At 39.3% G+C, this 16,956-nt stretch overlaps 1 pseudogene; it reads right to left on the minus strand.

Moving 5' to 3' along the window:
• Window positions 1–14,531: 14,531 nt before the first annotated feature.
• LOC143438707 (small nucleolar RNA SNORA17) lies at window positions 14,532–14,656 on the minus strand (annotated as a pseudogene).
• Window positions 14,657–16,956: the final 2,300 nt, after the last annotated feature.

The raw sequence follows: 16,956 nt of genomic DNA on the forward strand, positions 1-16,956 counted from the left end.
CTGCAAGCTATTAGCTGCCTACTTTCAGAGATGCTGGGTAGATATAGGAATAAAAAAAAATGTGTGTGTGTGTGGGGGGGGGGCACTTTGACCAGATCCTGACAACATCCATTGTGCTCGATCTCCATTGGAATATTTCCACTACATTCATGACTTAGAAATACTGTGAAATGGTATTCAACATGCTTGTGCCGTCGATTGGTTTTGTGTGGCTTTCACGAAACACTTTCACAGCCCTGATTACTGCTGTGGAGTCTGTGCTTCAAGAGTACACATGTTGTTGCTTAAAGACTTCCAAATGGAATGAGATGAGAATGAAATAAGAGATCCCTACAAGCTATTTTAAATAACAACTAGTAAATAAAACCATCTGGTGGAAGATTAAGAGCCGCACACTGAACCCCGGGTGGAGACCGTGTGATGTACCTTTAAGGCAGAGTGCACACATTAGCAGCTCTTTCAGTGACTTTTGGTGCCTAACAGGAAGCTCAGAAATGTAGGCAGGAGGCTGTGGAGTCATTCAGAGAGCTCAGTGGGATGAGAGGGCACAGAGCACACCTCCCCCTGTTTTATTGATCTTTATACTGTGTTCTGTTTGTGCTCTTTAAACGAGTGGTTATGAAAACCCAGATATTACACTCATTGGCTGGGAATGTGACACCGGCAGCTGCTTGTCTTGGCTTGACGCCTCCAGTAGGAAACCAACAGGAATGTCTGCGCCCATACCTTCACTCTGCGAACAACACGAGAAAAGGGAAACTTCAAAGACAGAAAACACCTGTGTAACCTCTTCGGTGCCGTATAATTGATTCTGAAAATCTTGCCTTCAGCTCTGTCTCCTCTGAAGACTTAAAATGGTGACTATATAAGGTTCTGGTAATGCGAGGTTCTCAACTTCTGCCTGGTTTTGTGGAGATGTTGGGGCCAAGGATCTCTGTAGTGTGTCTAAAAGCAAGAGTGAGGAGCAGGACTAGTGAGGGACATTTTCCCACTTCACTACAGCCTCACATGAGAAGGTCAAAGCAAATACAAGGTTTTGGAGTTGCTTTAGTAATGGGTATCTCAGTGCAAGCCCCACCGGGCCCAAGTAACTGTATTCTCAATTTTTTGAAAACAGGATGTAACTTGTTTCGATTGTTTAAAACGGAGCAAAACCAGCTCTGAGGAGTGCATTCTGCTTAAAATCAATTCCCTTCATCATTTCATTAGATTGAGTGTTTGGAGCTGGGGAGGATGATTTTTTCCATTGTGATTTCAAAACTACCCACACTCTTAGATCTCTATGGTTGCTGTGAGGTCCTGACTAGTCTCATTGTGTTTTTTTCTTCTACTCCCAGTGCTTCAAGAACTTAACACTTTCCTCACCTTTGAGTACCAGGGCATCACCCCAAGGAAGGTAGAATAAACAGAATCATTAACCAACCAGCATGGAGGGGGCAATATTTTTATAGCAAATATCGCTACCCATATACCTCCACAGAATGTGCTAAAGCAAACAAAATGATAGTGTAATTATAGTCGTTCCAATTATGTTAATTAGACTGCATACACGCTTCATTGATAAGCAACTGTGCTGCAAAGCAAGGCTGTTAAGCCTGGTACTACAGCCTGTAGCAACATTGTGATGTATGTTCTATTATTCTATGAGGAACATTTAGCCTCTTGTCATGTTTTCTTTCTTTTCTAATATTTCTTCTCAAAACAAAACAAAAATAAAATAAAATAAAATGAAGGCATGCCACCCCATAGTCCCTGAAGTTAGATCCCCTGTAGAAGTCTTTGCCTGTTAAAGGCCTTTGTGTTTTTACTCTCTCCTTGAACCTTCAATGAAAACCATTAACATGTCCTACTTACTAATTAAAATCCAGCTGAAGAAAATGGATTTGCTTTCACTTTCCTCCAAATTACATCTTCTGCTTTGATATCACCCATTAAAAAAAATCCCAAAGCAGAAGGCCACCAGGAGCTGAAATTTGCATAGCAAATTTCAGTAGATGGGGGCAAAAATTAGGGGAATCTAGACTATTGGTATACTATATAAAAGAAGTTTACTCCCAAATCAAACAAATCACAAGTGTGTGAATCTAAGTTAAAGAGGCACAGTTATAATTTATAGCAAAGCACTATCTCTCCATGTTTATTCTTTTTTATTTCTTTTTTTATTGGATATTTTATTTATTTACAATACAGATGTCATCCCCTTTCTCCATTTCTCCTCCCTAGAACCCCCTATCTTATACCCCCTCTTCCTTTATGCTTTTATACCATTTTGATTACATGCATGTATTAAGGTCAGTTCAAGGTTGAGGGTCTAGCAATATAATAGATGCAAATAGTCAAGGAACAAGCAAGACAATAAACACAAATAGTCAAAGAAAAAGCAAGGCAATAAACCCAGTTACGTGAACACTCCTATGATCACTGTTTCTAAAGGCTTATCAGGATGACCAAAATATCTGAGCCTACTTCCCTATCCTAGCCCAAGGTCATTTTCATGTCTGAAGCCTACTTCCTTGTTCTAGCCTAAAATTTAGATTCCTGTCTGAAACTGCTTATTTGTTCTAGCCTAATATTTAGATTCTTGCTTGAGATTCCTGCTTGGAGCCTGCTTCCTTGTCCTTGGCCAATGTCATATTTCTGCCAAGCAGCCCATTTCCTTGTCCTTGGCCCATGTCAGCTTCTTGCCAAGCAGCCCCCAAAATTCTCCACCTCTCCCACTCTTTCATTTTGTTAACAAGACTGAGCCTGTCTTAGGCAATTCTGACAAGAATACCTTCCTTACCCATCATAGAATATGCATTATCAAAAGCAATGTACTTCTGTCTTTGGTTGGTAAGGCTCTGTACAGAATCTTACCCGTCCTTGGCTTGCCAGCCTGTTAATTTAATAATTCTGTCCGGGGGTCCATTTTCAGGTTCAAGCCATGTACCTTGGCTACCTACATGTGGAAGTTGTTAAAGATAAGCTTTAACACGATGGGCAGAAATAAAAGTATTCCCAGGACAAGAAGGGCTAGCCTGATCAAGCTTTATATGCCATTCCTGAGGTTTGACCAAAATGGAAATACTGACCTCAGGCCATGGATAATTTTATCAGCATTATCTGTAGCATCAAAGCTCAACAGAGCAGTGTTCTTTGAATTCATAATCTCACTATGCAAAGTTAACACACCCAGAGAGTTGTTAGGATTATGCCAAATATCCTACAAGTGTCTTTAACTTTTTTCTAATTATAATGACAATCATTGTGAATTTCAAAAGTAACACTACTCCAATGATATTTGTCATGACACTTGGGATGGCTCCTAACTCTTGAATGCTGAAAGTCCTTCAGATAATTTGAATAGGTTATAGAGCATCATCCATTGTTGCAGATACCTATATAAATCCTTTTGTATACTCAAAGCATTAGTAACACTTTTTTTTTTTTTGCTAGATGGTTAACAAAAATACTTGTCTTAACTTCTTGTGTCAATGCTATTGCAAAAGCAGTGGTGCAAGCAATTAATGAAATTAAAGCTGTTATACCAGCAACAATCAAGCCCACTACACTCTTGCTTCTGCTTAAAGCCTAACTCACTTCTTCCAGCATTTTCAAGCTTTTCCCAGCAAATCAAGGCTTTCTAATACTCAGGGCAGTAAGGCAAAAGCTGGTTGATAGAGCCCCATAACAGACATGCCAGGTTTTAACACACTAACACAATTGGAAATGATACAGTCAATGCAACTTACAATAAATATTGTAGAAGAGACAAAACCAACTTTAGCTTGACAATTAAAAGAGCCTCAAAACATGCACTAACCCTTGTTTGAAATGCAGATCCCGTCCCAACTTTATCTCTTGCTATTGTAACATCATAGCGAGCTACAGCTAACTTCCAAATATGTCTCTGACAAAGTCCAGATTCAGTCTTCCAAAAGTAGACTGTTATTTCCCATATTGAATTGATTTCTAGACCAGTAAATGATTGAGTCCTAATAGCTGGTCACCTTTAAAAAGAATACAAGAGACAATATAATTTCTCTTTTTTGATTCTGTATCCCACAAGGTATAAAAACTTGAGACAAGGCAGCTTGTTCCATGTGGAATATAATCAAGCAAAGGTGGGTCAGGAACATATGTCCAATATGGATCCCCAGTCACCCTAGTCAGGGCACTAAGCAAGCTCACAGGTCAGCATCATTCTTTGTCTCAGCAACAGTATGTCTCACAAATCTTTTTAAAGTTCCATGGGCCTCTTCCACAATACCTTTTCCTTGAGGATTATACAAAATCCCTGTAATAAATTGTTGACAAAAAGTCTCAACTACTCCACCAAAATTGCCATACCCATTATCGGTATTTTTATTGAATATTTTATTTATTTACCGTTCAATGTTATCCCCTCTCATCCTACTTCTATGAGGGTATGCTCCCACCTTCCACTCATTCCTGTCTCCCTGCTCTCGAATTCCCTAACATTAGGGAACCCAAACTTTTAGGGACCAAGGCCCTCCTCTTCCACTGATGCCTGACAAGACCATCCTCAACTACCTACGCAGGTGGAGCCATGAGTCTCTCCCTTTGTGTTCTCAGGCTGGAGGTTTAGACCCTGGGAGCTCTGGTTGAGTATTTTGATACTCCTTCTAAGGATCAAAGCACCCATGCTTTGTTCTTCCTCCTTCTTTATGAGATTCTATGGTCTATGTGTGTTCTTTTGTGATTGGTTTAACTTACTCAGGATAATATTTTTTTAGTTTCATTCATTTGCCTAAGAATTTCATGAACTAATTGCTTTTAATAGCTGAGTAGTACTCCATTGTGTAAATGTACCACATTTTCTGTATCCATTCCTCTGTTGAAGGACATCTGGGTTCTTTCCAGCTTCTGGCTATTATAAATAAGGATGCTATGAAAATAGTGGAACACTTGTCTCTGCTGTATGTTGAAACATCTTTTGGGTATATGCCCAGGAGTGGTATAGCTGGGTCCTCAGGTAATATGATGTTCAATTTTATGAGGAACTACCATACTTATTTCTGGAGTGTTTGTACCAGCTTACGATCCCACAAACAATGGAGGTGTTTTCCTCTTTCTCCACATCCTTGTCACCATCTGCTGTCACCTGAGTTTTTGACCTTAGCTATTCTGACTGGTGTGAGGTGGGATCTCAGGGTCATTTTGATTTGCATTTCCCTGATGACTAAGGATGTTGAACATTTCTTTAGGTGCTTCTTGGCCATTCAAGTTTCCTCAGTTGAGAATTCTTTGTTTAGCTCTGTACCCCATTTTTAATAGGGTTATTTGATTGTCTAGAGTCTAATTTCTTCAGTTCTTTGTATACCTTGGATATTAGCCCTCCATCAGATATAGGTTTGTTAAAGAACTTTTCCCAATCTGTTGGTTGCCATTTTGTCCTATTGACAGTTTCCTTTGCCTTACAGAGGCTTTGCAGTTTTATGAGGTTCCATTTGTCTATTTTTGATCTTAGAGCATAAGCCATTGGTGTTCACTTCAGGAAATAGTCCCCTGTGCCCAAGTATTTAAGACTCTTCTTCACTTTCTCTTCTATTAGTTTCAGTGTATCTGGTTTTATATGGAGGCCCTTGATACACTTGGATTTGAGCTTTGTACAAGGAGATGAGAATAGATGGATTTGCATTCATCTACATGCTGATCTTCAGTTGAACCAGCACCATTTGTTGAAAATTCTGTCCTTTTTCCACTGGATAGTTTTAGCTCCTTTGTCAAAGATCAAGTGACCATAGGTATGGGGGTTCATTTCTGGGTCTTATTCTATTCCATTGATCCTCCTGCCTGTCTCTGTTCCAATACCATGCAGGTTTTTATCACTATTGCTTTATAGTACAGCTTGAAGTCAGGGATAGAGATTCCCCCAGAAGTTCTTTTATTGTTGTGTGAAAAAGTAAAAATCACGATTTGATCTGCCTATAGACAAGCCATGTTTCTTTGAGTTTGCCCATTTCCCCCCATTCTCTCTTAGGTGATCTCTCTGGACCCTGTTTAATGCTCTGCTGGACAGGACATCTATGACTCCTGATTTCTTTCCTATCTCCAGGGTAGTCTCCCTTTGTGATTTCTTTATTGTTTCTTCTTCCATTTTTAAGTCCTGAATGGTTTTGTTCAGTTCCTTCACCTGTTTGGTTGTGTTTTCTTGTAATTCTTTAAGGGATTTTTGTGTTTCCTCTTTAAGGGCTTCTACCTGTTTACATGTGTTCTCCTCATTTTTTAAAAAGTGTTATTTATGTCCGTGTAAAGTCCTCTATCATCATCATTAGAAGTGATTTTAAATCTGAATCTTGCTTTCCTGGTGATATGGGGAATTCAGGACTTTCTAGTGTGGGAGAACTAGGTTCTAATGATGCCAAGTACCCTGGGTTGCTGATGCTTATGTTCTTACGCTTGCCTTTTGCCATCTGGATCTCCTTAGTGCTACCTGCCCTGTCTCTGACTGGAGCCTGTTTTTTTTATTATCTTGGTTGTGTTAGAACTGTGTGGGGTGGGTGTTGCTGCTAGGACCCAAGATCTGCTCAGTGCTCGGGTATTGACCGGAAAGGAACCAGTGTCACAGGCCAGAAGTAAATTCCTGGGTCCCAGTGGGTCCCAGTTACTCCCTGTCTCTTTTCCTAAGATACTGCTAGAGTGAGAACTCCTGGGAGCCCTGCTCCTCTGGGTTTTGTGAGATTGGAAGCAGAGCTGCAGCCCGGGATCTGCTCTGTGCTCAGGAGCAGACCAGAAGGAACATTTTTTTTTATTTTTCGTCATCATTGTTTGTTTGGTTGGTTTTCAGTATAATTTTTCTCTTAAGCCTTGGTTGTCCTAAACTAGCTCTTTAGACCAGGCTGGCCTTGAACTCACAGAGATACATCTGTCTCTGCATCCTGAGTGCTGAGATTAATAGTGTACACTACTGCCACTGGCTATCCATCCACCTTACTCTTTGAGTCAGTGTCTGACTGTGTCAGAGAAGCTGGCTGGCTGATTCACTTGTTGCTGACCAGTGAACTCCAGGGGTCTTCATGTTTCTGCCTGTGAAGTTCTGGGATTGTAATTCTGTGTGCCTTTTTATTTTATTTAATGTGAGTGTTGGGAAGTGAACTTGAGGCCTTCAAGTTCATCCTCATGGCTGAGCAAGGCCAGAGTGTCCCCACTAATCTGTCCCTCCCAGTCTCTTGGCTTTTTTCTTAGGGGATTATTTCAGTAATACTTGCCTTTATTTCTTGTTTTTAGTAGATTGTTTTCCTCTAAATTGTAGGCAAGCCTATACTGTATTCTTTCTTCTCTATATGTCTCTTCCTTTCTCTACAGTTACCTGTGTCTTGTTGGAATTTTTGAAAGTATCAGTCACAACTGACCAGATGGTTAAACATTAAGCAATCCTTGGCTCTGTCAGAGGAAGGCTAAGTGCTGGAGTTTGTCTTTAGTTTCAACCACACTAGGTTGCCTTCTAGAGTCAATAAATAGTCTTAAATTAACAACTTTACACATACTACCTACACTTGAAAGGTTCCCTCCAGTTTATCCAATCTGTGTGCCTCTACATGGAGAAGGCATTTTCCTCAGACTGTATATTGAGCAAGAAAATAAATCACAGAGAAGAACAAAATGCCACCAAGTATCCTTAACAAGCACATGGGATCTGCACAAATGCTCAAACACCAAAGAGCCAATGTTCCCTAGGAAGAGGTGTAAAGCTGAACTGGTCTCATAGAGAAGAGCTGAGGGCTGGCCAGTCTGTCTGCAATCATGGGAAAGGGTATTAGGAGACAGAAAGTCCCCAGCTGCTTTTCTCTCTGTGGTGGATGGAAAGATGGGATAAAATATAACCAGAGATTATGCTCAGGAGCAAGAATGTTTGACTTCGTGGGATGTTATACTCAAAGACAGATTATCAAGGATGGAATTAAACCCTTAATACAAAATCATAAAAGGTTTGAAAATGAGGCAGACTACAATGTTGGTTTAGGTAATTTTTATAGATGGAATGGATTTTTCCTTAAAATTGTTACCAAACAATTGTCTGCTCATGACCTACATCTGAAGTCATAGTCAGTGGAAAGATACTGTTTATCTTTGTAGATGCACACTCTACTTGCCTAAAGCATGGCTTCTTGTTGTCTGGCTTAGGACTGATGGGCTCCTATGTACATCCCCTGCTGCCTTAAGTTCAAAATGGGAAGATTAACTGAGCTCCTTGGCTGCCCCCATGTTTTGCTATTCAAATTTTTTACTTTTTGCAGTAAGGCAAGAGAATGGCAAGAAACCTGTGCTTTTGGTCCTTCAAATTCTCTAGGGACTGGAAAAACTCCTATTGAACTGAATAGTTTTATCCAGACATATACCCCAAAACACCAGATTTTTGCATTTCACAAATAGAAGTCCCTGGACACAGTTGTGTAGGACATCTTTCTTCCATGACAGTATTGAAAGACATGAGAAGTCTACCTTACATTTCTTTTTGGTTCAACAAAGCAAAAGGTGATCTCTGGCATTTTATTAAAGCAACACCTTATAACCAGTGAAGATGTGTATTATCCAAACACAGAAAAAGAACACCAGAGAACATTAGAGTAAAAATGTTCTGCAACTCATCTCCCAACCTGCAATGTTGTGAATTTTATCCACGAAAGTATCTCATGTAAGCGTTGCCTTCATATGAAACCTTTTTAGACCTAAAGCCGAGGACAAGCAGTGCTTAAAATGTGGGAATTTCAAAAGCAAGTAAGATGTACTCAGAAGCATTTGGTGTAGATTATAGGGAAGGGTAAGGAAAGAAATGGTAAGACTTGCTTCTGGAAACTAGTATCTCTGCAAGTGCAGAAAGAGAAGCACATGAGAGATCGAAGCTCAGCAGCCTTTTTCTAAACATCCACATGCTAAATGCTCTGTAGTTCTGGAGAACACGACACAATTTTTGTTACAGCCTTCCCAAGTCAATTGCCAGCAGCTCTTTCCACGTGTACATTTATGGGTGTGGCCATATTCAGTGAAACTCTATTTACAAAGCAGTGAGCCAGCCAGGCTTCTTCTTCTCTCCAAATCCACCTTCTGAATCTCATCCCTAACTCTGTAGCAGACCATGTGATATAGCCTTTCCTTGCCCCTCTCCCCCCATCTTTAGTGGATCATACAAATTTTCCTCTGTAAACTTCCTTCTTGCAAATCATCCCATTATTCCCTAACTCCAATAGGCTTTTCTTGGGAACCCTTAGTCTACTCAGGTAGGTTTTCCCACTCATCGTCACTTCTCCCTCCTCTCCTCCAAATCTAATTTCTTAGTCTCATCCCTAACTCAGTAGCAGACCACCTGCTGCAGCCTCCTTTGTTCAACCATCTCCAGTGTTTCACATAGATCTAGCCCTCCAAACTCCCCCTACCCATACACTTCTTTTTCCCAGGTTTCAACTGTGGCTCTTCACATTTCTCTCCTCACTTCCATGTCCAACCCCACAATCTCACCCTCATTTCTGTAGCAGATCGCCTGCTATGGCATTCCCTTTCTCTCTGCCTCCATCTATAGCTGATCATACAGAATTTTTCCAACCTTCCCCCCAACCCCCATTTATTCTGCTTTCTCTGCCCTGAACTCCAGTAGGCTTTCTCTAAGAACAGTCCAGTCAAGGCTAAAAGAGAAGCAAGTTGGCCATACATCAAAAAGATAATTCACCATGGCTTTATCCCAGAGATGCAGAGTGGTTTAACATAATACAAATTGATAAACTGATAAATGTAATTCACTAAATAAACAATCTGAAAGACACAAACCACGTGGTCATTTCATTAGATGTATACAAGGCTTTTGACAAAAATGCAATACCTAGACATGATAAAATTTATGGATGCAAGGGACATCCTCAACATAAAATTTATATCATAGCTAATATTTACTTAGATATAGATTAGAGATACAAGGACATACCTAAACACAATAAAGGCAATTTACAGCAAGATCATAACCAACATCAAATAAGATGGAGAGAAACTCATTTAGTGGAATTTATAGTAATTCCACTAGAATCAGTAACAAGACAAAAGTTGTTCAGTATTTCCATATATATTTAATATAGTATTTGTAGTTTTAGCTTGAATAATATGACAACTAAAGGGGAACAATAAGATAAAATTTGAAGAAGATGAAGCCAACAAATTTGCAGATGACATGATAGTATACATAGGTGATTTCCAAAATTCCCCCAGGGAATCTCCTACGGCTGATATTTTCAGAAAAATAGCTAGATACAAAATTAACTCACAAAAATCAGTAGCCTTCATATATCCAAATGACAAACAGACTAAGAAAACAATCAAGAAAATAAAACCTTTCATAATAGTTTGAAATAAAACAACCCAATTAAAAACTGAGGTACAAATCTCCAAAGAGGAAACTAAAGGCTGAGAAACATTTAACGAAATGTTCAACACTCTGAGACACTAGAGAAATGAAAATCAAAATTACTTTGCGATTTCATCTTATACCAATGAGATGGTTAATAACAATTAAACAAATGACAGATCATGAAGGTGAGGATTTGGAGTAAGAAGAACACTCATCTATTACTGGTGAGACTGCAAACTTAGATAGTTACTACAGAAATCAGTGTGGCAGATCCTCAGGAATATAGAAATAGATATATTGGAAGACCCACTATACCAATCTTGGCCATATACCCAAAGGATGCTTCATGCTACCACAGAGACACTTGATTAACCATGTTCATTTTTACTATATTCGTAAGAGCTAGAAATTGGAAACAATTTAGAGTTCGTTCATCAGTTTAATGAATACAAAAAATGTGGAAAATGTGCACAACGGAGAATTACTCAGTTATTTTTTTAAAAATGAAATCACGTGATTTGTATGTAAATTTGTGAAAGTAGAAAATAATCATCTTGAGTAAGGTAACCCAGACCCAGAAAGACAAATATGGTATGTATTCACTTACATGTGCACATTAGGTCTTTAGTAAATGAGAGCCAAACTATAATTCTTAGAACCAAAGAGGTTAGGTATAGAGTAAGGTACTGTGTGCTGGAGGCAAATATAGCTCCCTAGGAAAGGGAAATGGAATAGTTATGAGCAGATGAAGGGATGGAGTTGGAAGAGCAAGTAGTGGTGGAAGAAGAGAGGGATAATGGAGGAAAATGGAGAGAGACAGCTACAATTAAGAGCTATTGTATTGTAAAATTAAGAAAAAGTAGAATGAAAACCTAATTTGAGGGGAAGAATGGAAACCTAAAACAGTAGAAGCTTCATAAAATCGATACTCATATGAAGATAATCTAAATAAAATCTCTAAATAACACAGGAGACAGAGCCCCAACTGGACACCTCTTGTAAAAGAAAGCATCCAGTACTGGGAATGGGTTACATCTAATTGAGTTGTTGGCTAAAGGAGACCAATGGGGACTCCTAAACCATCCAGGCTGTTGTTCTCCATAACCTGATGGCTAGGCCCCATTTCTGAAGACAACGCCTACATGAGTTATTAAAAATGGAGTACCTACACAGAGCCTTCACACATACGTGCTAACATCTTTTGTACAAAAAGGTACCCTGTATGCTATCAAAAGAGAAATGTAAACACAACCTCAACTACAAACCCTTTGATCTACAAAAGTGTTCTTCCTGCAAGGTGTGCTACTGTGATGGTAGCATAAATCTTGCTGGAGTAACTTACCATATCTGACTGGACTTAAGACCCACTTCATAAGATAAAACTTATACCCAACTTTGCTTGGATAACCCAGAACCTAAGACTACGGACCTAGGGGAAAACCAAATGCTACTGTTCTAAAAGAGAAAGAAAGGAAGAAAGGAAGCAAGGAAGCAAAGAAGAAAGAAAGAAAGAAAGAAAGAAAGAAAGAAAGAAAGAAAGAAAGAAAGGAAGGAAGGAAGGAAGGAAGAAGGAAAGAGAATCCTAATGACATTTTCTATACTTATAGATCAGTGCTTTGTTCAGCCATCATCAGAGAAGCTTCCTCCTGTAGGAGATGGGAGCAAATACAGAGACCTGCAGCCAGATACTATGCACAAAATGAGAGAGCTTGGAACAATTGGTCTTCAAAAGGATTTCTCTAGCAAACCCTCCCCTTGGGGAGGACGGAACCCTCCTGAAAAGAAGATGGAAAGAGTTTAAAAGCCAGAGACGACAGAGGAAATCAAGGAAACAAGTCCCTCTATATCATACATAAAATTAATGGATTCTCCCAACAACTTATTGTCTAGAGACTAAGCGTAGAAATACTATCAGAGGTAGCTGAACTAACATGTTTTCCTTTTTTATGCAATTTTATGATGCTACTAAATTCTTGTTACTTTGTAGGTCAAGCATTTCCATTAGAATACCAGCTGTACTAGATAAGCAGGATATTTGTGTGTGTGTGTGTGTGTGTGTGTGTATGTGTGTGTATGTGTGTGTGTGTGTGTGTGTGTGTATGTGTGTGTGTGTACTCCAGTGCTCCAATACCACATAACAGGAGAACATAAGAAAACACACAGACACACACACACACACACACACATGGGGGAGGGTGGAGAGGGAAAGAGACTGGTTAAATCTCTGTCAATCAGGCAGTTGTTGGGGGGGGGGTCATCATTATTAACTGATATGTGGCAGTACATTACACCTGTAAGCATTCAAATGAAGCCATTATTCTTAAGTCCCCAACTTTCCCCTTTTCATACTAGACAGGAAAGAACTGGGTTTTTGCTTAGCAGTTCAATAGTAAAGTTATTGCTTTCTATGTTTGCATTACTGACCATAGAGAGACAAAAGACAGAGTTTTAAAATGGAAGACTCATTTAAATTTTGTGCTTGAAGAAATTAATCAAAAAAATGCAATGTATGGTTATCGTTTACTCACAATAAATAGTTCATGGTAAACAAAAGTTACTTGTGAACTGGAGAAGCTAAAATGCTTTCCTGAGAATGAAACACTCTGGGATGCCCAGGGAATGAAGACTTGGTCTGTTTTGTAAAAAAAACCAGATAAGATCAGGAAGATAATCAGTCAGGCAGAGTTTCATATAACAGGCATTATAAAAACCAATGCTTTAAATCTGAGAGACACAGAAGGCTTAGGGAACTGAAAAGAGACAAGATAAGAGAGTTGCTAACTGTGAGTAGAAAGATTCCAATCTGTTTTATGGTAGAATTAGAGAATTCTACAACCATCAGAAGTGTTTGATAGAATAGAGAAAAATAAGCTACGGAATAAAAATGAAAGCAAAATGGCGCTACATAATCCAAGAAAAAGGAGAGTAAAAACAGTCAAGATCCGATAGGTTGAACTGCAGTCAGATTATAACATAGTGACACCCAGCTTTAGACGACCTGGTTACATTGCCAATGGAGGTGGTGAAGAGAGAAGTTTTACCAAACTGTGGTGAATAGAAACTAGACCAGACATGGGGCAAGGTGGGAAGCATCTCTCCTGCCTTCCCATGTCACTACATAGCAGACAAGTGGCAGGGTCAGGGCTGCCATGCTCACTGTTCAAGCAAGGTGCAGGGTCCACTCTCCTGAATGCTGTGGATGATGAGAGCCAGGAACAGCTCTCCTGTTCTCAGGACCCCAGGGCTAGGTCTCCCGCCTCCTCCTGCAGGTGATAAGGAGTGAAGGAAGAGGAGGGTATCTCTCACTCATCCATACCACAGCCCTGCAGAGACATGGTATGCTCAGCTTTCCCATGCTTGTATCCTCAGGGTAACTCACCCACAACTCTGTCCTGCTCTCATGACCCCAGAGCCAGCTCTCTCAAGATGATGTGGTAAAAGGTGTGGCCAGTTCTTTACAACCTTCAGACATCAACATGTCCCTGGGCTTCAGCAAAGACCAGGGACATCTGCCTGGCCTTTGGCGGAAACATACTCCTGCTGCTGCTGGGTCCTGGACCCAGACATGGACACAGTAGCAACATAGACCAGGACCCCACCATGGTTCCAGGTGGCATCACTGGTTACTTGCATTAGACTCAAGTCTCCACTTCTGCTTTTCTTCATTGTGCTCACATCTTTCTGTTTCTGTTTCTCTTCCATTTCTCTACCACCTTATTTGCTCCTGTAAATGGTGCCCAGGGTCTCCGAGTGTGTAGAATCATCTGAGTGGTCTCAGGAGTACTTTATCCTGACCTTGTGTTATGGTGCCAGGTAAGGGTCAGCTTAGGCACAGTCTGCCCCTACAAGTCTGTGAAACACTAGACTTCATCTTCTCAGACTAGGTCCCTGTCCAGGCCTCATGGTGCTGGTCTGCTCATTATCTAGGGCTCACTCTTCACCCAGCCTGCCCTTGTGGCCCTTTGTGAATGGGTTTGTCTTGTGTTCATGCCAGCCTGGAGGGGATGATATTCCAGGCAGCATTCTTCTATCTTCTATCTTCCAGCTTGGTCCTCATCCTGGGAGTCCATCCAGGCCTGCCTGGCAATGAATTGGTGGTTGTCTCAGGCTAGCTCCTTGTCCCAAGCTCTCTGGTGTCAGACTGGTGATCGTCTCAGATTTGTTTTTATTTTTTATTTTTTATTTTTTTTCAGGGAGTGTTAGGCCACTAATCAGTCAGACGTTCATAAGCCAGAACATTGAATATTGCCTCTCTCCCCTCTCTACCTACTGACTCTCATGTGACACAGCAGCCACACCTGTAACACCTGCACGGGCAGGTAATAGTTTTATTTAATTTTAGCTTAGCATTACTGGTTTTCTTTGTGTTTTACTTTTAGTATAATATTTTCCTTACAAGTATGAAAATTTTTTATACCATTTTTTATACCTAAACATAAAAAATAAATAGTATCAAACTCTATCTTTGGTACCAAAAGACAATGAAATTAATTGGAATAAAAATATTCAGTCTCTATTGTCAACTAGGTTTTCAGAACTGATGATAAATGCTTTTAACATAGTCTTTGTCAGATAGATGGTACTTTGTTGGTTTTCTGGCTCTCTCAAGCATCTGACACCACAGCAGCATATAATTCTTAATATATCAACTTACCTATTCCATTTTAAATATCAAAAACAGTAAAATTAAATTCCTCAGTCTTTCAGTTTACTAATTATGCTATTGTCTTGTATGTTGTAGTCATTGTGCATCTCTTCCTATTAGATGAAGCCAATCTTTTTATACTACTGTTTCTGATTCCTTTTTTTTAATCTTTGATGAGAACAGGCTATACTTCTTATTACATCAATGTAACTTCTTTACAATCATCAAATACCTTCCTATTTTAAGAAAGTTTCAGATCGCTCCTTCTCATCGAGCTGCTATTCATTTGTTTCTTTCCCAGATTTTATAAAACTTAATGCTCTACTGCTTTCTCAACACCACCTCTTTACCCACAGTTAAACTGTGATCTAGATCCCACATTACGCTGTTGAGTTTCCTCTTCCTAAAATCACCAGTGACATCCAAATCTCAGTCTATACGATATGTTCCTATTAACATCACTCATCGTGACTATATCTGAGTCTATCAGGCACTTGGTTGACAATGTTAGCCAATTTTTTCTATAGTTTTTTTCTATTGGTGTGGACAATCTATTTTGACTACTGGTGCTCATCAAAGTTTCATCTTTGTCTCTCTTGCTTGTTTTTTTCTATTTATTTCTCAAAGTCATATAAAATTGCCCACAGTATAGCCACTTATTTTTTTGAGTCAAATCTAAAATCCACCTTCTTTTCTTCTTCAAATACAACTTATCTTTTCAATCACCTTTAGTAGATGGTGATATTATCTATCTATCCAGCAAATAAAAAAGTGTGACTCATCCTTGAACTCTCTTTCCATCCCCTACATTGATTCAATGACTAAATCTTTTATATTTTATCCTGAGAATATTTCAGACTCAGGTTTCCCCTCTCCATTTCAGTTAGTCTAGTTTATTTTGGGTATTTCACATTGAGACCATTCCCTAAAACATTCAAGTTATCTCAATTTCTAGTCCAAAGTCTACCCTCTTCTAACTATCAAGTTTTATAATGGGCAGTGATCACACAGAAAGACCTAATAGAAACATGTTCTCAGGGAAAAAGCTGTTTTCTAAGTGATGCTTTGGAGCTGTGCTACAAAGAGTGTGAGATCTGTGACTTTGTGACTAGGCAGCACAAAGTCATAACATAAATTTTATTAGCTCCATGATTTCAGATATCCTTGTTCTTTTTATTCTTAGCTTCCATTTGTGCAGGTTTAACCTATTAAATTGCTGATCCAATCAGAAAGCAGTCAGTTACCTTTATAACATTCATGCTGCTATTGCATTCATGTGTCTAACTTGCCATGTAAGTCATTATTATAGTTCATGGGTTTCATAACTGGGTAAGATTGTTGATAATTTTTTTACTAGTAGCCAACACAGAACTACTACTATGAAACTAGTACTATGAAAGGTAGCCATCAGGAAGAAACATTTCTGTTCAGCACCAGCTTGATTTTTCCATGTCCTATGACTAAAGTGTGGGATTTCTTCAACAGTAGTGTCAGACTTTGAATTTCCTGTGGAAATTCAAGAGCTATAGCAATAGCTCACTTTGTTCAAGGCTTTCCAGCACATCGTTACAAAAAAGTCCAGGAGACTTAAGTATCTCACACTTAGATCTGGGATTTTTATTTCAGCAACCCATAGCTTCTAGCTGAAGCACTTCAAGCTTATTCCACAGGAAGACATTCATATCTGGTCAATTTGGCCAAAGATGCATGGTTGGAGAATTCATAGATGCCAATGGTGAATCTCCTAGTATTATTTTGCTAAATCAATACAGCATCAAATCACCCTCTATATTATATCTCCACGCAGAGATTTGTGCAGCTCTCTGACCTCAGCAGAGATTTGTTTTGTTGATGTTTTTCTTTGTTTTGTGCAACAGATAGTAGTTAATATAGAATTAATCCAGAAACTTACACCTGATTAAAATGCAGAAAATAACTGCAATGCTCAGTTACGAATGAGGCATCTACATCATTC

Source organism: Arvicanthis niloticus, chromosome 25 (genome assembly GCF_011762505.2).
Source record: "Arvicanthis niloticus isolate mArvNil1 chromosome 25, mArvNil1.pat.X, whole genome shotgun sequence".
In the NCBI taxonomy this organism is placed as follows: domain Eukaryota; kingdom Metazoa; phylum Chordata; class Mammalia; order Rodentia; family Muridae; genus Arvicanthis; species Arvicanthis niloticus.